Source organism: Chrysochloris asiatica, unplaced genomic scaffold (assembly GCF_000296735.1).
Source record: "Chrysochloris asiatica unplaced genomic scaffold, ChrAsi1.0 scaffold00002, whole genome shotgun sequence".
Classification (NCBI taxonomy): Eukaryota; Metazoa; Chordata; class Mammalia; order Afrosoricida; family Chrysochloridae; genus Chrysochloris; species Chrysochloris asiatica.
The window spans coordinates 23,668,604-23,692,507 of NW_006408520.1; the positions used below are offsets into that span (position 1 = coordinate 23,668,604).

General features: G+C 39.4%; 1 pseudogene; it reads left to right on the top strand.

The window, feature by feature from the left end:
• Positions 1 to 11,075: 11,075 nt before the first annotated feature.
• Positions 11,076 to 23,904, top strand: part of LOC102819291 — a 28,417-nt pseudogene continuing 15,588 nt past the window's right edge.

The window sequence follows — 23,904 nt, forward strand, 5'->3', positions numbered from 1 at the left end:
TGTAATGATACAAGTTGATTACAAAGAAACATTGGTAAAAGACATATTATGCAAACATAAATCAAAGGTAAGCAGAAGTGGCTAACATCTCAAAATGTAAAGACTACAGTCCCAACAGTCTTGAGAGGGAAATTTATAGCACTAATGAACTAACATGGGAAGGCTGCAGTTCTGTAGGATAAGAACTGAACTGCTAACCACAAAGGTGGGGATTATCAGCTGGTCTGAGGGAGAAAGATGAAACTTTCTGTTCCTACAAAGATTTGTAGTCTTGAAAACCCTATACAGAGTTGCTATGAGTTGAAACCAGCTTGACAGCATTTAATACCAGTAAATGTCTTCCATTAGAAAAAAGTTTCAGAATCATTAATGTAAGCTCCAACTTTAAGAAATTAGAATAAAAAGAGGTAAATAAATGAGAAGTAAACAGAAGTAAGAAATTGTCAAGATAATAGCAGAAATCAATGCAATTTAAAAAAGAAAAACAATAAAAAAACTAAAATAAAAATTAGTTGTCTGAAAAATCTTAATAAAATTAAACTGCAAGAAAGATAGGTCTCCTTAACCACACAAGTCAAAAAAAAAAAAAAAAAAGAAAAAAGAAAGGAAAAGAAAAGACACAAACTAGCAATATCTGGAATAACTGAAGATATCACTGCAGATCCTTCAGACATCAGAAGGAAAAGAAGGGGACATTATGAATAACACTACATAAAACTTTGATGAAAGTGATTAACATGGAAAAATGAAACTAACACAGTTAGTATGAAATAGATCATTTGAAAAGCCCTAAGGCTATTGATGTTCCACTGCTATCATAAGATTTTTGCTGGCCAGTTTTTTTCCCCAAAGTTCCTATTCAGTATATTGACAGGAAACTACTAGACTTTCAAGCTGGATTCAGATTATATGGAAGTTAATAGTCCATGGTACTTTCAATATTCTTCCCCAACACTGTAATTCAATGCATCAGTTTTTCTCTGGTATTCTTTATTCATTGTCCAACTTTCACATGCATATGAGGCAATTGAAAATACCATGGCTTGGGTTAGGCACACCTAAGTCCTCAAATGGGTATCTTTGCTCTTTAACACTTTAAATAGGTCTTTTGCAGCAGATCTGCCTAATGAAATACGTTATTTGATTTCTTGACTGCTGCTTCCATGGGTGTTGATTGTGGATCCAAACAAAATGAAATTTTAACAACTTCAGTCTTTTCTTCATTTGTCATGATCTTATTTATTGGTGCAGTTGTGAGGATTTTTGTTTTTTTAGCATTGAGGTGCAATTCATATGGAAGCTTATAGTCTGTGATCTTTAACAGTAAGTATTTCAAGTCAGATAAATAAACAAGTATGTTTTGGAAGAAGTATAGCCAGAATGCTGCTTAGAAGCAAGGATTGCGAGACTCTGTTGTTAGGAAGAATTAGTCCTTGGTAAAAGACATGCTTGGAAAAAATGGAAGCTCAGCAAAAAAGAGGAAACTCTCCAATGAGATGGATTGACACAGTGGCAGCAACAATGGGCTAAAATGTAACAATTATGAGACAGGAGCAGGATCTGGCAGTGATTTGTTCTGTTGAGTATAGGGTGACTGTAAATCAGAACTGACTGAATGGCACTTAACAATAACAACTCTATGCCTGTGATTATAATCCCATTTTGGGAATGGGTTGTATTTGTTTTGTTTATGAGGCAGTATTGGTGTAGACTGTGTCTTGAAGTAAACTCTTCTGAGATATGAAGGAGATTAAACAAGCAAACAAACAGAGATGGGGAAAAAAAGGTGCTAAGTCATGTATCCTTAAGCAGCCAGGCTCAAAAGCTGAAAAGACAAGAACCTTTCCTTAGAGTCAATAGAAAGAGAGAGCTTTTCCCTAGCTATAACACCCTGAATCCAGGCTTCAAGTATCCTAAACTCTAAGAAAATAAATTTTTGTTTGTTAAAGCAATCCATTTGTGGTCATTCTGTTATAGCAGCACAAGATAACTGGTAGCAAAGGTAAGGATTTCCATTGTCAGAACCCTTTTTCAGCATATAACTGGAAGTTCTGGCCAGTAAAATATGACTAGATAGATGGCATACATATAAAATAGATCTATAATTGTCTCTAGGCAAACAAAATTTGGAATAAAAAATGAATTCAGCCAGGTCACAGGATATAAGTTAACATGTAGAAATCAACTGTATTTCTGTATACTAGCAATGAACATGTGGATACTGAAATTAAAAATACAATGCCACTTATAGTATTGTTCAGGAAAACTTATGTGTAAATCTAACAAAATATGTATAGAACTCAAGTGCTATAAAATGATAGTAAAGGACAAAAGATGATTCAAAGATTCAAATAACTGCAGAGACATATCGGGTTCATGGATTGGAATACTCAACATGGTAAAAGTGGTGATTTTCTCTCAAATTCATATACAGGATTGTTGTTCTTATTGCTGTTATGAGCCATGGAGTCAGTTCCTACTCACAGCAAACCTGTACAGGGTTTCCGAGGCTGTAAAGCTTTACGGGAGCAGAAAGCCTCATCTTTCTCCCACAGAATAGCGGGCAGTTTGGAACTGCTGACCATGAGATTAGCAGCCCGATTCGTAACCACTATGCTACCAGAGTTCCTTATATACAGGCTTAGAACAAGGTTTTTTCCTGATGTAGGGAGTATTATTTTATTCCTGAAGTAGGGAAAGTATATATGGAAAGGAAAAGAACTAAAATAGATTTAAAAAAAACAAACAAACAAACAAAAAAACCACCAATTTTGAGGTGAAGAATAAATTGGGAGGAAATCAACCAACATTTCTAGATTAACTATATGAAGAGAGTAATTGAAACTGTTGTGGTTTTGGCAGACAGGATCCCTGGTAGCACAGTAGGTAAACACTGGAATGTTAACTGAAATGTTGGCGGTTCAAGTCCACTAGCTGCTTCTCAAGAAAAAGATGAAGCAGTCTGCTTCCATAAAGATTTAAAGCGTTGGAAACCCTGGGGAGTTGTTTTACTCAGAATTTACTGGAAGGAGTGGATTAGACAGAAGGAGAGATCCAGAGAATATCAATGACCAGAATAGAGAAGCCAAATGGAGATCCATACTAATAAGCCCAATTAAATTTTTATTGAGGTGCAAAAGCAATTCAATGGAGAAAAGATCGTTTTTCAACAAATGTGCTAGAACAATTGAGTATCTGTAGCCAGAGGAAATTGAAATTCAACATAAATCTCACGTATTATACAAAAACTAACTCAAACTGGACTTAAGTGTCAAGCTTTTAGGGAAAAAAAAGTAAGAGGAAGTAGCTTTAGAACCCAAATATTTCCTCTTATTCATTTATTTATTTTCTGTGTAGTGTTGTGAATTAAAAGTGTTTGACTGAAAGGTCTGTTTGAAACACAAAGTCATTGGTTCCAGGTCGCCAGTCACTCCTTGGAAACACAACACAAGGTCATTGTGAGTCAGAACTGATTTGATGGCACTAACAACAACAAGTAGTTTTACTAAAGGTAATAAGGAGCTCTGGTAGCGTAGTGGTAACGAATCAGGCTGCGAACCTTAAGGTCAGCAGTTCGAAACTACCAGCTGCTCTGCGGGAGAAAGATAAGGCTTTCTACTCCTGTAAAGATTTACACCCTCAGAAACCCTGTACAGGGTCGCTATGGGTCGGAACCGACTCGACGGTACTTAACAACAACAACAACAGCTAGATAGAGCTCTTACACTTGACATCCAAACTACAGAACCAAGAAGTAAAAATTAAAATTAAAATCTTTTTCTCTGAAAAAAAAAAAAAAAACAGAATGAAAATGAATGAATGAAAACACAAGGTACCAATTGGGAGACAGTGTTTGCAAAGCACATATCTAACAAAGAAATTATATTAAATATATGACGAGCTCTCAAACTCTAACAGCCACAAACCAATAATCCAATTAGAAAATGGTCAAAAGACACACACAGACATTTATTAGAGAGGAGGAGGCACAGATGGCAAATAACCACGTGAAAAGATGTTCAACATCCCAATTAGTCCTTTGTGAGATTCAAGTTAAAATCACAATGAAATATCCCTACACACCTATTAGAATGACTACAAAAAAGAGAAACAACAGGTAGCAACACACCAAGTGCTGTGAGAATGAGGACAAACTTGTTTGACTCCTGCTAGTATGTTGTTGTTGTGAAGTGCCATCGAGCTGATTCCGACCCACAGCGATCCTGTATAGGGTTTCCAAGGAGCAGCTCGTGAGCGTGAACCACTGACCTTGCAGTTCAAATGGCTTTGAGTCTGACGCATTAGCACACAGCTCCAACCAGGGCTCCATAAAGAGTATGCTGTTGTTGTTGTTAAGTGCCGTTGAGTTGGTTCCGACCCATAGCGACCCTGAACAGTGTTTCCGAGGCTGTAAATCTTTACAGGAGCAGAAAGCCTCTTCTTTCTCCTGTGGAGCAGCTGGTAGTTTTGAACTGCTGACCTTGTGGTTCGCAGCCCTATCATAACCACCACACTACCAGAGTACCTTATAAATAGTATAGTCACTCTGAAAAGCATTTCTTATGAAGCTCATGTGTAACCATCAACATGTTAAGTGCTGTTGAGTGGGTTCTGACCCATAGCGACCCTGTGTAGGGTTTCTGAGGAGCAGCTGGTAAGTTTGAACTGATGACCTTGCAACGACCTTCAAACAACTTTGCAGTCTGGCTCATTAACCCACAGTGCCACAAACCTAACAATTATACTCTTGGACATTTATCCTTTACACAAAACCTGTACACTATTGTTCAGTATTGTTTTGTTTTTTAATATTCTCTTGTGGATTATGTGATAGTTTATATGGGAGAACATTAGTTTTACATTCATCCTATTGTATATCATTTCATTGCCATGGTTACTATCCCCTCCACGCATCATCAACCAACCAATGGGTATACCCTGACTCCCGGTTGTCAGCACACAGCCCCTCTCCCTCTCTGGGTCTAAAGTTCCCAGCCACTCCATCTCTCCACATCATTATATCTGCCTCCATCTCTGGGATCACTGCTTCTCTGGGTAGGGCCCCGTTCTCTGCTCTTCTCCCTTGATGGTCCCAGGGACCTCCGCTCCTAGACTACAAAGTTAATCACTCCCCTCCTTGCTACAAAATGTCTACCTTTACATTTCCAACCCTCACAATCAGTCCTGATAACAATTCACTATTGTATCACAAGAGACCTATCCGCATTTCCATTCATTAGCCCTGCCTAGACGGATTGAATACTACTCAGCGGAGAGTTCTATCTTCTTCCACGCCCTCTGGATCTAGGTTCCCTCTTGAAAGCTTTTAAGCCAGTCACTTCTTTCCTTTGTACCCCCTCCCCCCCCATTTTGGGTAGCCAATGTCAAGTTGCCCATCCCTATCTACTTTGTGTATGGAGAGGGTGGGAATGATCCTTGCTGTAAAGATTTGTTCCCTCTTTTGAGCTACTGCATCCATAGATGTAGGTCAAGTCCATCAAATTGTATCAGATTACTCTTTTTTTTCCTCTTCTTTCTTCTTCTAGTTGAGCTCTGATCATCCAGTCATTGAAGACAGGTCAAGTGGGTATTATCTGCAAGTGTGGATGTTCTTGTACATATGCCCTCTCAACAGTTGGACGCTTCAGTCTACACTCTAGTCTTTTGTGGCTATGTCACTAACTCTGGGCCCAAGAGTCTTGCAACACTGCTGGCCAACCATGTCTCCACCTGGGTTCACAAGAGGCTATTGAACATTGTAGGGCTTAGTTTGCAGCTTCATTGTTGTTTTTCCCTCACTTCCCCTTATCGGTGACTAATGTGGTCACCAATCAGAGCATGTATTCCCATTGAGTCTTAGTCTTGGAAGGGGGTTTGCTCTGAGGGGACCCAACCACTTGCCTTAATGTTTGCTGGGCGAGCAACTTGCTTGTTCTTGTAGTAATCAGTCAGTCTGCCTATATTGTTTTGTATTTTTCCTGTCTATCTTTCTTTCAAGAAGTATCTTCTGTTCTTCTAACCACTCCAGGCTGGTCTTCTTGTCCTTTCAAGTGGAAATTTCCCACCTCTGAAGATTCTGGATGCTGTTCAGGATTCCAACTATGGTCTTCTGTAATGCAGAATCTCTGCAGGAAGCCTCCTTCACTTGACAACTTGGAGCCCCATTTTAGGTATTTCAATCAGTTATAGGCAGATGACGGACTTACAAGCTTTCTATGGTGATATTTCTGGCTAATCCTTTCTCTCTCCTTCAAGTGTCTATTTTATAATGGTATGCAAGGGAAACCAAGATTCAAAAAACAGCCAAACATCTTAACATTATTTCTCCCCTTTCCCCCAGTCCAGCTATGTCTCAATCCCTGTGTCCCAGAGCCCTGTTGTTCCAAGGTTATACATACATCATTATTTACCTCTGTCCCACTTAGCCCATGCAAACCTACCTAATTGTTTTCCTATCCACCTTGTTTTTCCATTATCCTCCTCCTTCTTGTATATTGCCCCCCTCCCTAGCACCCAAATTATCCTGTATCTATTCCCTACACTGTGTTCCACCTTACCCTCCCCCAAGCCCCCACATCCCAGTAACCAGCAAAGAATCCACTCCCCTTTAGTATGGGTTCTTTTTCTTAGTCTTTTACAGTAGTGGTCCTATGCAGTATTTCTCTTTTTGTGTATGTAATTTCACTCAACATAATGTCCTCAAGGTTCAACTATGTTATGCGGTGGCTTGCAGCGTCTTTGTTATTCTTCAAGGTAGCATAATATTGCATTGTGTGTATGTATCACAATTTGTTTATCCATTCTTCAGTTGATGGGCACTTTGGCTGTCTCCATCTTTTTGCTATTGTAAATAGTGCTGCTATGAACATTGGTGTGCATATATCTGGTGTTATGGCTCATATTTCTTGTGGGTAAATACCAAGTAGAAGAATTTCTGGATCAAAGATATTTCTATTTCCAGCCTTCTGAGGAAGCGCCATATTGCTTTCCAAAGAGGTTAGACCATTAATCAACTTTTAGAAAAGACAAATACATCATTTTTCAGCATAATCTCCTTGTCTTTCAATTCTTAGTCCACCTGTTTTACAAGCTTTTGTATTCCCTTATTTAAAAATGTTTTAGGCTGAACTGTGAGCCACGAATGCATCACTGCCTTCACTTCTTCATCAGAGGTGAAACTTCATCCTTGAAGGGCTGCTTTGAGGGGACCAAACAGGTGAAAGTTTGATGGCACAAGATCAGGATTATAGGAAGGATGCTTTAATACCTCAAAATGAAGTTTTACAGTGTCATCCGTGTGGGCAGAGGTGTGCAGATGTGCATTGTCATCCAAGATCACAATGCCCTTGGATAGCAGTCCTCTGCATTTACTCTATAAAGTTTAAGCTTCAGCTCTTCAGTGAGCATCTCACTGTAATCAGCACTGTTGATTGTTGAACATTCTTCCTGATAGTGTTCCAATTCTGTCCCATGAGAATTCCAAAAATCTGTAAGCATCAATTTTCTAACTGATGGTTGACTTTTGAACTTTTTCTTGGTTGGTGATTGAGGATGTTTCCATTCTATATTCTGCTGTATATTCTCAGGCTCATAGTGATGAATCCATGTCTCATCATCAGTAATGATTTTTTTTAAAAAGAGACTTCTCCCTTCCTTCGAGTATAGGTCCAAATGCTTTTGTTTATGCTGTTCCGTGAGTTGTTTTGGTACCCATCTCACACAAACTTTTCAAAACACAAGGCTGTTGTTGATTATTTCATAGACAGAGCCATGGCTGATTTACAAGTGATTTGCCACATAATCTACCACCACTCATCTATTTGACAGAATCTCACACAATGCTGTCATCAGCCATGGATGTGATAGGTATTTTATTGTAACTGGAGTATGGATAATTTTTAATTCAACTCGTATATGTGGTAATTGAGGATACCATGATTTGGGTCAGGTACACCATAGTCCTCAAAGTGACATCTTTGATTTTTAATACTTTAAAGAGCTTGTTGGCAACAGATTGACCCAATGTGACATATTTGATTTCTTGATTACTTCTGACATTGGCACTGGTCATGGATCCAAGGAAAATGAGATCTGTGACAATGTGAATATTTTCTCCATTTATCATGATGCTGTTTATTGAGCCCATGGGGAAGATATCATCTTATGTTGAGGTGTAATCTGTACTGAAGGTTGTGGTCTTTGATCTTCATCAGGAAGGGCTTCATGTCCTCTTCACCTTCATTAACTATGATTGTGTCATCTGTATATCAAAGACTGAGTCTTTCTCTAATTCCGATGACAGCTTTCTTCATCAGTCCAGTTTATCAGATTTGCTCAGAAGACAGATTGTATAAATAGAGCGGAAGGATACAACCCTGTTGCAGACTTTCTGACTTTAAATCATAAAACTTTAAATTTTGTGTTCTATTTATGATATTGTTTGATAATTTTTGAATTCTGTTGGATCACTTTTCTTTGGAATGAGTGGGAGTGATAGTTGTTGGTTTATTGTGATTATGTGGCACTGTAGGATAAGCACTAGACCATAAGGTTGGTTTGAATTGTAAAGAGGGTGGTTCAAACTCACCAGCCACTCCTCAGAAACCCTATACAGGGTTACGATGAGTTGGAACTGACAGGATGGCACTTAACATTTATATATTCAGATAAGCAATAAAGCTATAATTTTAGAGAAAACACACACACATTTTTTCATATATGCTAGTTATCAGTGAGGAGAATTTGCCTGGGAGACATCAAGAGAAGAATTTGCTTGAGAGACATCAAGAGCAGTAAAAGTCCATCAAATAGGTAGGCTAGAACTTTCAGAAGGGAGAGAATGAAGGCTCAGTATTCTGGAAGTGAGGCAGGGTGAGACAGACTTGAAGAGACACTGACTATGGGGGAATTCCTTTACTGATGCTCAATGATAAAGATGGGAACCCCACTCAAATACAGAGCTTTAGAAAAGATAAAACTTGGATAGAGGTGATGGAGCAGGATGACTACAGATAAGACATGTGAACAAGAGGTTGACTGAAACAAGCATTTATTTGCAGATGACAAAAAGTGAGATTCTGGAAACATTTCTTAAGAGCAAATACAACTTAACGATGGAATAAAGATGGCTTTAAGACTTTGTTGTTACTAAATGCCATCAAGTTGGTTTTGACCCATAGAGAACCTGTATATATAGGGTTTCCGAGGATCAGCTGGTGAGCTTGAACAGCTGACCTTGTGGTTCAAACTGACTTTGTAGTAGAGTGCATTAACCCACAGCACCAAACCAGGACTCCTTAAGAGGTTAGACCCTTTTCAAAATGAAGCTACATTTATTGAGATGGACAACTAGGGTAGAAACAGGTTTGGTGGGAAACAATATTTTTGTTTTAAAACGTTACATTTGAGATAGGTTCTATACAGTTTTGCTGAATAGTGTCCATTTGCACTTCCAGCATAACTCTCCACTTTGTAAGCTCTAGGCTCTATAAAACTGACCTCTTTACAGTACAATAGTCAAGCTCCTCATTGTCTTCTAGCTCCTGGTTAGTCAAATGGGAGACAAAAAAATGATGAGAGAGCCCCCAACAGAGAGGCTAGGAAAGTCGATTCCCAGTTTTCTTGCTGCAATGGCATACAACAACAACATAGCACAATTTGGGAATGACAGTGTTTCTGTATTTAAGGTTATAGATAGCTTCTGTCCACTGATTTCTCTCCCATAGAGAAACTCTTGGAACGTACTTACAGATGCTTTTTTCTGTTTCCTCTTTAAACTTAGAGGTGAAAATGGCTCATTGCTCTTGCAGATTCCTTCAAAATTTTATCATTCCTTATTGGCTCCCCTAGCCCTGCCCACTTCTCTGTAGAGAGTCCCTTCATTACATTCTCTTCAGGTACCTCTTGGGTATATGTTTGTCATTTTCAGGAACCTTCATGGAAATATTATACAAGCTACAATTTTGAGTTGTTGTTAAGTGCCATCGAGTCAGTTCCAAGCCACAGCGAACCTGTTTAGGGTTTCTGAGAAGCAACTGGTGAGCTTGAACCACCAGCCTTGGGGTTCAAACTGACCTTACAGTCCAGCACATTAACCCACAGTACCACTGAGATTTATGAAACTATAGTTTAGAGGAGAGGCCTGCAATGACAACATGGTTTCAAGCTTATTCAAGTGGCCTCATTTTACTGAGGTGGGAAGTAGGGGGAGGAACACTTGAGGCACTGCAGGATAAACAGTTGAAACCTAATCAGTAGCTCCAGAGAAGCAAGATGAGGCTTTCTGCTCCTGAAAGATTTGTTATTGCTGCTGTTAAGTGCTTATCAAGTCAGTTCATACTCACATCCACCCTTTATAGGATTTCCGAGGACTGGCTGGTGAGTTAGTGGTTCAAACTGACCTTAAGGTCCAGTGCTTCTCCTACAGTGCCACACCAGGTCGGTCTCAGAAACCCTGTAAACGCTGTATAGGGTCTCAATGAGTCAGAACTGACTCAATGGCAGTGAGTTGGTTTTGGTTTTGTTTTGTTTTTTAGTTGAGAAGTCGGGAAGGGGAATTGGTTTTGAGAGGCTTCTGTATAGAACTCTCTCTCTATAGAACTGGGTGATGCAAACAGTTAATACGCTGGGCTAATAATCAAAAGACTTATTTCAGCCACCCAAAAGTGCCTCCCAAGAAAGGCCTATTGATTTACTTCCAACAAATCAGCCATTGGAAACCCTATGGAGCAGTCTACTCTGACACGTGTGGGGTTGCTGTGACTTAGAATCAACTTCCTCACAACAGTTTGGTTTTCTTTATGGAGCTGTTTTTTTTTTTTTTTTTTTTTTAAACTAGAAAGGACTGACTTTTTGACAGCTTAGAAATTAGAGTGGAGAGAAAATGGAGATAACAGATACGGATACATTTTAAAGATGTATGTTTTATATTGAAGGACTTTTAATAGAGATTGCAGTAGGGCTGAGTAAATTGTTTTGAATGTACAGCATAGCTGAGTGTATTTGGAGGGAGACAGGAACCTGGAGAATGAAGGCTATTAGTCAAAGAAAAAAAGTCTTCTATCAGGCACAGAGCGATGCAATCAGCAGAAGAGGTGGGAGAAACTGCCAAGAGGACTCAACTTGCTTTGAGACTGGAGGAGGTATAAGTAAATATTTATAAGACAATAGAACCAAAAGAAATGGTTAAGGATGGGAAGACTTTGTTTCTTAACATCTTTTATTTTGCACAACGGTGAGTCGAAGTCACAATTGCAAAGAAAAACTGCTTCTCCACTTAGGATCAGTTAGTTTCCTATTTAATTGCTGGCAAATTCTAGTAACTCATGTCTCACTTTTATGTGCAAAATCTACCTAGCATCCCAACGCATTTATCTTGGAAGGAAGGTTATCAGTGAGTCTCCACACACAAGCATTAGCACACTTCTTATTCTTTATGTCACAATAAATGTTGAAAATACACCCCAGTTGCTTGTAGATGCCATTTACAGTTCTTATCTTATTTGTTAAGATACACACACATTTGTGGTCATTTTAAATATAGATGAATAGGGACTCTGGGTTTACTCTATATAATAATTTGGAAACGTCATCTGGAAGGATTGTTCAAGCTAAAGAAGTACCCTTTAATTTAGTTTCCACAATGAAACTGTTAGGGTACATTTTATTAGTAATTCAAGAGCAATAATGCATGATGTGATTGGTGCACCAAATATCCATGGCCTTAAAATACATTTTCATCCTGGAAAGAACCTTGGAGATCATCTGGATCAGTTTGTTTCATATCATAGATGAAAAGATGGAGGTCCCGCGAGTTAAATACTGTACTAGTTGGTACAGTCCTGGTGTGGCACTGCATGATAATGCACTGGACCACAAAGTTGGTCTGGACCACAAGGTTGGCAGTTCAAACCTCACTGGTCACTCCTCAGAAACTCTAAAGAAGGTTGTTGTGAGTCAGAACCAACTCAATGGCACTTAACATTTGGTGGATTAGAACCAGGACTCCTGACTCCAATGCCAGGTCTTTGATACTGTACGGGGCTGCCTCACCCTAAAGTCAAAACAACGACATCTTCAAAGGCTTTGATTGTATACCAGTTTCTATTTGCCATGATGTAAAAAATTTACAAAATAAGAAGTGCTCAACAGGTTAACTCTATATGAGATTAAAGCCTTGGAGAAATGTAGTTTCAGTGCCCAGAACTCAAGATTGGTTATGTGAGTAGTGCCATCTGCAGGGAAGTGGGGCTTATGTTCTTAGCCACTGGCCAGGTTGAGGCTCAGTGAAATTACCCTGGGGTCACAGTGAGACCCAGCTTTGCTTAGGAGCCACTGGTACGTGACATCATGTGGTATTCTTACCAGGAACTGTCCTCTGAAAATGCTCAGTGCTGGTTGTCTTGTTATTTATTATAATTATTATTTTTTACTGAGGTTTCTTCCCCACCCCCTCGTAGTGTAGCATTTCTCTTTGAGTTTGTATGAAATAGATTTTTTTCCATCTTTAGTCACCTCTTCATACAGTTTTGCCTATTACCAATTAATTAATTTTTTGGAGTCACTATTTCATTCTTCAAAAACTGAAAATATAGAGAAATAGGGAACAATTTTTCTCCTGTGGCTAGCTCTTGATGTTGCAGAATAGTTTGTCATCCTCGCTTGAGCAATGTGGTATTCGCAAGAAAAAAGACAAAACAAAACAACCCATTAGCCATCTTAAGTCAATCACAACTCACAGTGACCCTGTATAGGATTTGTGAGACTGACAGGGAACACACATTGTCATCTTTCTCCCATGGAGCAGTTGGTGAGTGTACTGATGACCTTGCGGTTAGCAGCCTAACCCATAGTGCCACCAGGTCTACTTGTAGTTCACACAAGTAACATATAATCCCTTCTCAGTGAAAGATCTTGTTGACCAGCAGGTGAAAAGGAAGCAATTTCCCAGGAATGAAAGGTAAGGAGAGCTTTAACTTCCAGCTGAGACTAAAAGAGAACATTTATTCATCCAACAATAGTTCAAGAACTTATTGAATAATACTGTGTGCCAGGTACTGTGTGCCTAAGCATTGGGGAGTAGCAGAGAACCAAACGCTAAGGCTAACTAGGACAGAGGGTAAGTGCAAGTGCAGGAATCCTGGTCATATATGTGATTCACTTATTGTATGAAAAAGGCCCAGTGTGAGTCAGAGACACTAGAACAGGTTTTTAACGAGCAACACTCAGATTTATTCAAGATCTAATTTGCCAAGATAACCCTTCAAAGAATCAGGAAACAATTTTAGTATATTTATTTTATATATACTCTCATATTCAGTATGTACCTGGAGCTCCTTTAAGTATTCTGTTTTCCTTCTTACTAACACTGTGTCAGTTGTACTTTTATATACCTAAGGTCACGCAGGTAGGAATGGTACAGTTAGAATATAACTGATAGCTTTGAATTATGGTGTTGGTGAAAACTACTGACTATACTATGGGCTGCCAAAAGAATGAACAGGTCTGTGTTGGAAGAAGTACAGCCAGAATGCCTCTGAGATGTGAGGATGATGTGATTTCATCTTACATACTTCAGACATGTTATCAAGGACATGCTGTCAAATCTCTGTAGAAGGACATTGTACTTGGTAGAGAGTCGGCGACAAAGAGGAAGACCCTCAATGAGGTGGGTTGGCACAGTGGATACCACAATGGGCTCAAACATAATAATTGTGAGGATGGTGCAATGTTTCCTCACAACTGTGAGGATGGGCAGCTTTTCCTTCTGTTGTACAGGGGATCACTATGAGTCACAAGTGATTCAACATCTAACAACCACCTTCTTCTGTAAGAGTTTTGTGTGCATTTTGATTAGTTAGAAAGTTTTGCAATAACGCTGGCAGAGGGTCTCTTTTAACTTTTCTATGCTATTCACTACATGACAACACAGAGCTAATTGTTTTACGTATTTCACTGAGAAATACTCATTTCAATTTACATATGAGGACACTTAGATAAATGAATTTTTCTGAAGGATATCACAGGTATTTTAGTGGCAGTTGCAGGACTTCTGACTCCAGAGTGCCACACTCTTGCTTATGCACCAAGTCAACCACATCCTGGGAACCAGTGCTTGATCAAGACATCATTGAGAATGCTGCTCTGGTGGAGCATTAGGGCCATATAGTCTAAGCACTCTGTGAACACTGGCAGCCCAGCAGTGAGCAGAAAAACTAGTTTCAAGTCTCATTTTACCTTTTATCACATTTTTACTGTTTTGTTGTTGTTTGGGCCATTGTGTTGGTTCTGATCCATAATGACCCTGTATAGGGTTTCCCAGGAGTGGCTGGTGGACTTGAAGCACCTATCTTGCAGTTCAAACCAATCTTGTGGTCCAGTGCTTAGCCTACAGCACTACACAAAATTTTACTAGGCACTTGCAAATATCTTAATAATTGTTGTTAAGTACCGTTGAGTCAGTTCCAACTCATAGTGACCCTTTTTAGGATATCCGAGGAGCAGTTGGTGGTTTGAACGGCTGACCTTGTAGTTTGCAGTCCAGAAGCCCATCCTAATAATAGAGAAGCATTCAGCATACATGGGCACCAGATGTAAGTCTGACAAATGATCCAATGGTCTGGCTTATCACTTAAAAATTATCCTTCAAACAAAAATAGAGAAACACACCAATGAAAAAGGAATGATTTTCTATTTTAATACTAGTTCAGAAAAACAATTTTTTTACACTAGTTTTTGTTTCATTCCAGTAAAAAAAGAAAAATTTCAGTTTCAGTTTGGGGTTCTTTTCTCATTTAAATCCTTGATGTTGAGGAAGACAGACTCTTTGCAAGGAGCCACTTGAAAGGATTAAGGAGGGAAAGGAATACAAGTAGACTTGTGTGTTTTGTGGAGGGAATAAGACTGGCAGTGGGGAACCTGCATACAAGTGTATTGCACTAATCCAAAACACAATAAAACTAACCCATTGCCATCTAGTCAATTTCGAGTCAAAGCAGGGTTTGCAAGGGTGAGAGCAGGCAGTCACATTTGTCTCCCTTGGAGTGGATGGTAGGTTTGAACCGTCAACTTTGTAGTCACCAGCCCAATGTCTAGCTCACAACACCACCAGGGCTCCTTTGAATTAATCCAGGTGAGAGGAAATAAAGAAAGCCTGAATTGAAAGTATCTCTGGATTGATAGGGACAAGCGACTTAGACATTGGCTACCTAAAATGGGTTGAGGGGGGAGTTTAGTTTCAGAGTGTGCAAGAGAAGGTAGCATCCCCATTAAATAGTTTTAATCTTGTCTAGTAGGGTCTGGTGAAAAGAGATGGGGGTGAGATTCTTATGATTCAATAGTGAATAACTGTTATCATGACTCACTGCGAAACAAAAAGTGGGGAGTAGTTAGTCTTATAGAAGGTGAACTAGGGAGATTTTAGGAAGGTAAAGTTAACAGGACTTGGAGACTAACTATGAGTGAACTGAGGACTGGGAAGACTAGACTTTTATTCTCTGAAATGTATATGGATGGTGATTTTATTTACCAAACAGGGAATTCTCCAGAGAGGAAAAATTAACCAAGACAACAGCAGCAACAGTAGCAACACCACCAGCCAGTACGTACATAACGTGGTGTCCTACTCCCATTTTTGGCATTTATTAACTGCTCTGCCTTGTAACAGCCCTGTGATGTAGCACTATTATCATCCATAATCTGTAGATGAAGAAAGTAAGGCACAGAGGGGTTCAGTAACTTGCTAGTTTGTAGCTGCTAAGTGATAGAGCCAGGATTTGAATTCAGAAGTCTGGCACAAGGTTCTGTGCTCTTGGCCACTTCACTGCATAGGGAATCAGATGGTAAGTGACATTTTGGGCATCTCCAATATATAATGCCCGTGTGATCATCAGATGGAGATTTCTAATAGGTAGTTGTGCATATGTGCTTGGAGCTAGGGACAGAGATCCAAATTCCTCTGCCATGGACTAACTACGCATTTGCAACTGGACAACCAGCAACAGACATTCCCTGGATGGTCATATGGTTGGTCCTCAATATTCTAAGCACAAATTTTAAAATATAAATTTTCAATTAAATGCTTAATGATATGGATTTGAAGTTTTTGTAGGCACTAATTGAAACCATTGGGCATCAATCTAGGGGAGACTCTGTGTTTATGAAAATGACTTATCACCTAAGGTGTTTTGTTGTTTCGCTTTTTTTCCTGGAATAGGTAGTGGGATTATTAAATGAAGTACAAGCAGAACTCTCACTTGTCATATGTTTCTGGGTACAGCAAAGAGCTAAGCACTGGTATGGAAAGAGGCTGGCAGAGTTAGTGGAAAAAAGGTCGCCTAAAGGTGTAGGAAATAACCAAATTAAATGGGCTGCTCGCAGGCACAAGTCTACTGTGGGCTAATTTGTTTCTTGCAAAAAGAAGAAGAAGAAGAAAAAAAAACCTCAACTCATTTTTGTCCCCTTAAATTTTAAACAGGCACTGCATAATTGCACTTTCCTTCTTTTAAGATTGTTGCCTGGGCAGAGAAAGAGGGGGTGGGTGGTGGAGAGCAAGAACAAACACCAGCTCAGCCTTGGGCTCCATCTCTTTGCTTATCAGGGATGCTAATAACACCCCACCTGCCAGTACAACCAGGAGATGGATCTGTTTCATCTAAGCATCTTCTCTTTGAAATATTAGGGCTTGCTCTTTTTGTGAGGAAAAGTCCTACTTTGGCTTTCTTTCATCTCTGACTGCACGAGAAGCTATAGTTTAATGGCACTTAGTGGACCAATTGATTACACATTGACCTCATTTGTAGCCTCAACCCAGACAAGATGTAGAGAAAGCATGTAGCCTGTATTGCCAGGCCATGTGGCTAGTCTTTCACCATCCCTGCAGGACATTTTTTTCATCCATCATAAATTTGTAGATGGCTTATTATGTATCAAATACTGCATTAGATGCTGAGAAATAACAGAGAACAAGAGTACACAATCTATGGAGGAAGAAGAGTCCATAAGTCTTTGCAATGCAGTGTTGTAAGTACTGATCTGAGAGTAAATGTTTTCCATGCACAGACATACAAGGGACATATAACCAAGACATGAGGTATTGGGAACATTTTTCTGCAGGAATGATGCCTAAGCAGAGACTAGGAAGCTAAGCAGTATTTAGTCAGGCTGAGGGGCCTAGGGAAAAGCATAGTGCTCCAGGCTGTGGAAACTGTGTGCAAAAGTCTGAGGTCAGATGGAGAGAGGGAGCAGCTAAGGACTCTAGACTCATGGAAAGAGAGTGACTGAGTGCTGGTGGCTAGGAGACAGACTTGCAGAATGTGCACTTTGGTTGTTTAAATTATTATATATTCCTGGGTGTTTTTGTGTCCATCTTCCACCCTCCTCAAAAAAAAAGAAAAGAAAGAAAGAAAAACCAGAGGAAATGGAAGGAAACACTGTTGAATGATGATGCACAGAGGAAATTGTAATCATTGCAATGAAATGATGGTGTAAAGCTGATGTTCTCCCATCTAAACTATCACTCAGTTCACAATAAAGAAACAAAAATGTCTTGAGGTCAGAAAGAAGATAATACATGGAGGTGGTGTGTAGTTTAATATGGCTAGAGAGTATGAGTATGGGGAAAGGAAGAGGGAAGCAGGATGGTCAGGGAGGTGAGACTAGAGAGATAAACAGCAAGGTTTTAGACAACAAACTTTTATCATAAGCCTAAGGATTTTGGCTTCTTCTGTAATTACAATTGTTGTTACCCCCTGCCACTGCCATCAAGTCAATTCCCACTCACAGTGACCCTACATAGGACAGAATAGAATTGCTCACTATGGTCTCCAACACTGTAAATCTTTATGGGAGCAGATAGCCTCACCTTTCTCCCTCAGTGAGGCTGAGGGACTTCTAATTATCCACCTTGTAGTTAGCAACTCAATGCTTAGTACACAATGTCACCAGGGCTCTGTACAATTGTTACAAAGTATTGTCAAATCTGTTCTGACTCAGAGCACACTCAACAGAACGAAGGGTCCCCTGATCTAGCACCATCCTCACAACTGCTGCAATCTTTGAAACCACTGTTGCGATCCATCTCCTTAAGGATGCTCTTTTTCACTGACCTTCTACTCTATATCAAACCTGTCCTTCTTTAGGGATTAGTCCCTCCTGATAACATATTCACAGTGTGTGAGGAAGTCTTACGAGCCTCAATTCTAAGTAGCATTTTGACTAGTTTTTTTACATTTATTATAATAAAAACCAAAATCCAAATCCATGGTCATCAGATCAGGTCCGCTCTTACACAGTGACCCTGTAAGACTGAGTAGAACTGCTCTGCAGGGTTTATAAGACTCTAAATCTTTTCAGAAGTAGACAGACCCATCTTTCTCCAACAAAGTAGCTGGTATGAACCTTGTAGTTAGCAGACCAGTGCTTATCTTACATTTATGGTTGTCGTTGTTAGGTGCCATTGAGTCAACACCGACTCATAGTGACCCTGTGCACAGCAGAACAAAACACTGCCCAATCCTGGGCCAACCTCACAACTGATGGACTCAAGTGATGGACTCAAGTGATGATGGACTCAAGTCCATCAGTGATGGACTGAAGTGATGCTGCCACCTGACCAATCCATCTCGCTGGTGGTCTTCCTTGTTTTTCTGACCCTCCACCTTACCAAACAGGATACCCTTCTCCAGTGACTGGTCCCTCCTAACAATATGTCTGAAGTATGAGAGACACTGTAGAAGAATTGATGCTTTTGAGTTATGGTGTTGGAGGAGAATATTGAAAGTGCCATGAGCTGCCAAAAGAACCAACAGATCTGTTTTGGAGGAAGTGCAGCCAGAGTGCTTCTTGGAGGCCAGGACGGCCAAACTTCATCTCTAATACTTACTATGGTTGTTGTTGCGGTTGTTGTTAAGTGCCGTCGAATCAATTCCAACCCATAGCGACTCTGTATAGGGTTTCTGAGGAGCAGCTGGTGAGCTTGAACCACCAAACTTGCAGTTCAATTGGCTTTGCAGTCTGGTGCATTAACCCACAGCACCACACCAGGACTCCCACTTATTATGATAGGAGCCATTAAAGCATTTTGAGAAAGTGAATGACATGATGATCAAAATTACATTTTTTAAATACTGTATAGGATAAGATGTGGATAATGACAGAGGATACAGGACCAAAGATATACCACTGGGAGGTTGTTGTATTGATGCAGGTGAGAGAAGATGCTAGCCTGAACTAAGAAAATGGAATAGAAAAATGGACAAATTCTGGAGTCATTAAGAAGGAAAGAAAGATGACTGGGTTTGGAGAACTGGAAAAAGGGGGAAATCAAGGGTTAAGCATAGAACTGTTATCTAATAAGGCTGTGAAGAGGGTGGAGAGGAATTCCTGTTCCCACTGAGGGAATGTCTGCAGGCCACTCTGCCTTTGCTTGCTCTGTAGGGTTTTGCAAATCAGATTATATAATCTCTTCATGTTTCCCATTTCTTCACTCCATGCAATCATTGTTGTATTTAGCAAGTGCATTATACATAGTGTATGCCCTTGAGGAGCTTGCAAAAAATTAAATAAACAACTAACTATATGATACCTTCTCTCAGTTTATATCTAGATAGAGGCATAGAGAATCTCAAGAGTTTACAGGCTCAAAAATACTTTGGATTCCTCTCTCACTTAGAAGCAAGCAAGCACAACTAGAACCCCTGTAGTGGCTGAATTCATGTTTGTGTAACAGAACCGCAACAAGCACACTGACCTCTTTCATGAGTCCTAGACCTACTGTCCTAATTGCTTTTTAAGACCCTTGACCATAATGTCATTTAAAGCATCAAATTTAGCATTTCCAAATATAAATTATACGAATCTTCTTTCTTATTATCTTTCTTTTTATCTATCTCAGTAAAACTTCAAAGCCAACCATGACTTCCTCTCCAACATTATACATGCCCCTTCCCAATCCACCTAGATATGAAGACTTGTCAAGTAAATGTTCAACATATATCAGTATCATCATTGCCACTGCCCTAGCTCAAACTGGCATCATTTCCTCCCTTCCACTGTCTCATAAGTTTCTCTGACTCCACTTAATTTTTTATACTCCCCAAAATGTAGTTTTTCAAAAGTTAAGTCAGATTGTGTCTTTGTTTAAACATTTCTCAGAACTCTCCATACTCAAAAAACACAATCAAAATTCCTTACCAAGATTCTTTATAGTCAGACTCCAAATTACAGTTTTGTTCTCTTCCCCACACTAGACTATGAGCTCTACTAAGGCAGAGACAAGCCATTTTTGTCTTTGTCAACTGAATGGTCTAGTACAGTGCCTGACACACAGTATTTTTTCAATAAATATTTGTTGAAAGCTAGGGATATAAATATGGCACCTTCCAACCACATACATCTACTTCCTTTCAAGCTAAAATGGTCATGTGTTTTGCTGTAGGCAACGTGATTGTGACAGAACATACTATGGCTTTGCAGTCTTGTGGATCATCACCATAATCATCATCATCATCTCTGGAATTACGATGAACATCCAGTCATTGAGCACTTATTGCTGGTGATGGATGATGTATGTAACAGGGAGAGACACAGTTCACTGTCAGAGCTAAGGTTGCACTCACATCCTGAGCAGTTACAAATAAGACTAGAAAACAGGAATGGGTTTTAAAGAGATGTTTGTTTTTAGTGAACAAAGACACAATTATATCATTAATTTGGTGGTAATGGTCTCTAATGGATTTATGCCAATTGACTTATGAGAAAGAAAAAGAAAGTTATGCCTTCAAAGACAAGGGGTAGAACTCTCCCTTTTAGTGGGATCCTTCAGGGTCCCTTTAGAGGAACATCCCATAGAAAGAATGGCAATGATAAAAAAAAAAACTTTTAAGTTTTTTTTTTTTTTTTTTTTTTTGTGTGTGTGTGTTGTATGATTGCGGGAAATAGTAAGAGAAGTACCAAGTTTTAGTATCTTTTCCCTCCAATTATGACAAAATATTTTAGGTATCTTACAAGATAAGTTTTACATAATCTCACAATTGGAATTGCTGTTATTAATTTCCAGTCTTTTGTATGTTTCTCTGGTAGCGTAGTGGTTACGAATCGGGCTGCAAACCTTAAGGTCAGCGGTTCAAAACTACCAGCCACTCTGCGGGAGAAAGATGAGGCTTTCTACTCCCATAAAGATTTACACCCTTGGAAACCCTGTACAGGGTCGCTATGGGTCGGAATCGACTCAACGGCACTTAACAACAACAGCAACAACAAAGGTAATAAAGAAATGGCTGCAAGCATGCATTGACAGAGAGCTTCCCGAGGTTGAAGCTGGATTCAGAAGAGGCCGTGGAACGAGAGATATCATTGTTGAGTCCGATGGATCTTCGCTGAAAGCAGAGACTATCAGAAAGATGTTTACCTGTGCTTTATTGACTACGCCAAGGCTTTCGATAGTGTGGATCATGACAAGCTACGGACAACATTGTGAAGTGTGAGTATTCCAAAACACTTAATTGTGCTCATGAGGAATCTGTACCGGGATCAAGAGGCAGTTGTTCGAACAGAACATGGGAACACTGAATGGTGTGCGACAGGGTTATATTCTTTCACCATACTTATTCAACTTGTATGCTGAGCAAATAGTCCAAGAACCTGGATAATATGAAGAAAAATGTGGCATCAGGATTGGAGGAAGACTCATTAATGGCCTGCAATATGTAGATGTTGCAAATTTACTTGCTGAAAGTGAAGAGACTTAAAATATTTACTGATGAAGATCAAAGAGCACAGCCTTCGGTATGGATTGCATCTCAATGTTAAGAAAACAAAAATCCTCACCACTGGACCACTAAACAACACGACAGATTAAAGACTGAAATTGTCAAGGACTTCATTCTTCTTGGATCAACTATCAACACTCATGGAAGCAGCAGTCAAGAAATCAAATGACATATTGCATTAGGCAAATCTGTTGCACAAGACCTTTTTAAAGTGTTGAAGAGCAAAGACGTCAGCTTGAAGACTAGGGTGCCCCTGACCCAAGCCATGGTATTTTCAATAACCTCATATGCGTGTGAAAGCTGGACAGTGAATAAGGAAGACCACAGAAGAATTGATGTTTTTGAGTTATGGTGTTGGAGGAGAATATTGAAAGTGCCAAGGGCTGCCAAAAGAACCAACAGGTGGAAGAAGTGCAGCCAGAGTGCTCATTGGAGGTCAGGATGGCAAGACTTTGTCTCTCATACTTCAGACATACTGTGAGGAGAGACCAGTCACTGGAGAAGGATATCATGTTTGGGAAGGTGGAGGATCAGAAAAAAGAGGAAGTCACCCAGCGAGATGGACTGGCAAAGTGGCTGCATCGATGGACTCAGTGTGGTAACAATTGTGAGGTTGGCCCAGGATGGGGCAGTGTTTCGTTCTCTTGTACATAGGGTCGCTATGAGTTGTTACCAACTTGATGGCACTTAACAACAAAAACATTGTGGTTGGAGTTCTGATCTTATCCTGTGGTTTAATGCGCTAGACTGCAAAGTTGGTTTGAACAACAAGGTCAGTCTGCAGTTCAAACTCACCAGCTACTCTTTGGAAACCCTATAAAGGGTCACTATGGGTCAGAGCCAACTCATTGGCAATTAACAACAACAACAGTGATTAGAAAGTTAACTTGTTTTTCATTGTTCACTATTTGGAATAAAACACAATGAACATTCTAGTAACTTAATTGCTTCTAAATCCATGATTATTTTAAGATGAATTGCTAAACGTGGAATTATTAGATGGAATGGCATAGATCTTCAAAGATTCTTAATATCTATTGTTGAATTGTTCCGCAGATAGGCTAAATCAATTCATGGCGTACCATGAGAGGTCTCATTTATCACTTTCACCAACTGTGGTGAATTCAGTAATCAAAAAATAATTTAGAAGACAAAAAAAAAAACAAAAAAAACTACCCTTACTTTAATTTTTAAATCTTATAGTATTGAAGTCACATTTCACGTTACCATTGATAGTTACATGGATGGAAAGTACCCTACATGGTAAGGTTACAGAGAAGAGTGTTACCCTTTAGAAGAGCTCAAAGGGGTAGCATCCTTACTATCTCCAATGATATAAAGAATATATGTGGAAGTTTTGTTTTATATGTCATGTATGGTTTAATTAAACAAGAAAAACTGGGCTTAAAATTTCTGTTGAACACAAGGAGTCGCTGAAGCTCTGAAGATCTTGGGTGGCTATAGGTTCAAGGCCCTGAAGAAAATGGGTATACCACTTCCTCTTTTCAGTTTCTTTCAGTTCTGTGATTTTACAGCTATTTTAATGCAGTGCTAATTTTGTGACATTTTTTAAACTAGTGAGAGATGGTTTTATTCCAATACATACATCAGGTGACATTTTTGAACAGATGAATTAAGTTCCATTCAGAACCTTCACTCCTGTTACAACCTCACACTCATGAGATTCAGGTCCTGCCTTCAGCTGTCTAATAATCAGTAGTGATGACTACCTTTTAATAATAAAACTTTAAGTATACATTCTTTTTGTGCTTGGGTTGTGTCTTATGGAAAATTATATGTACTGTTATTAAATATTCTTAATGGCAGAGTACCTAATGAAGAAATAAATGAGTGCAAAAATGATTTTTTTTTTTTTCCATTACTGGCCAATCTACCCTTGCTCTTCCCCCTGGATTCTTTCACACAAAGAGCACATTATTACTGGAGCCATTATAGAGCTCCTTGGCTTTGCCAAGCTCTGCGGGGCTCTAGGGAAATGGCTGTAGATTGCAGCAGAAAAGTCCATCAGATGGATCACATATGACCCTGCAGTTCCTAGGAAAGAATGCACTAGAATACTTCAGCTGAAAAGACAGATTTTCCAAATGTTTTAAATCAGTTGTAATGTTTTAAATCA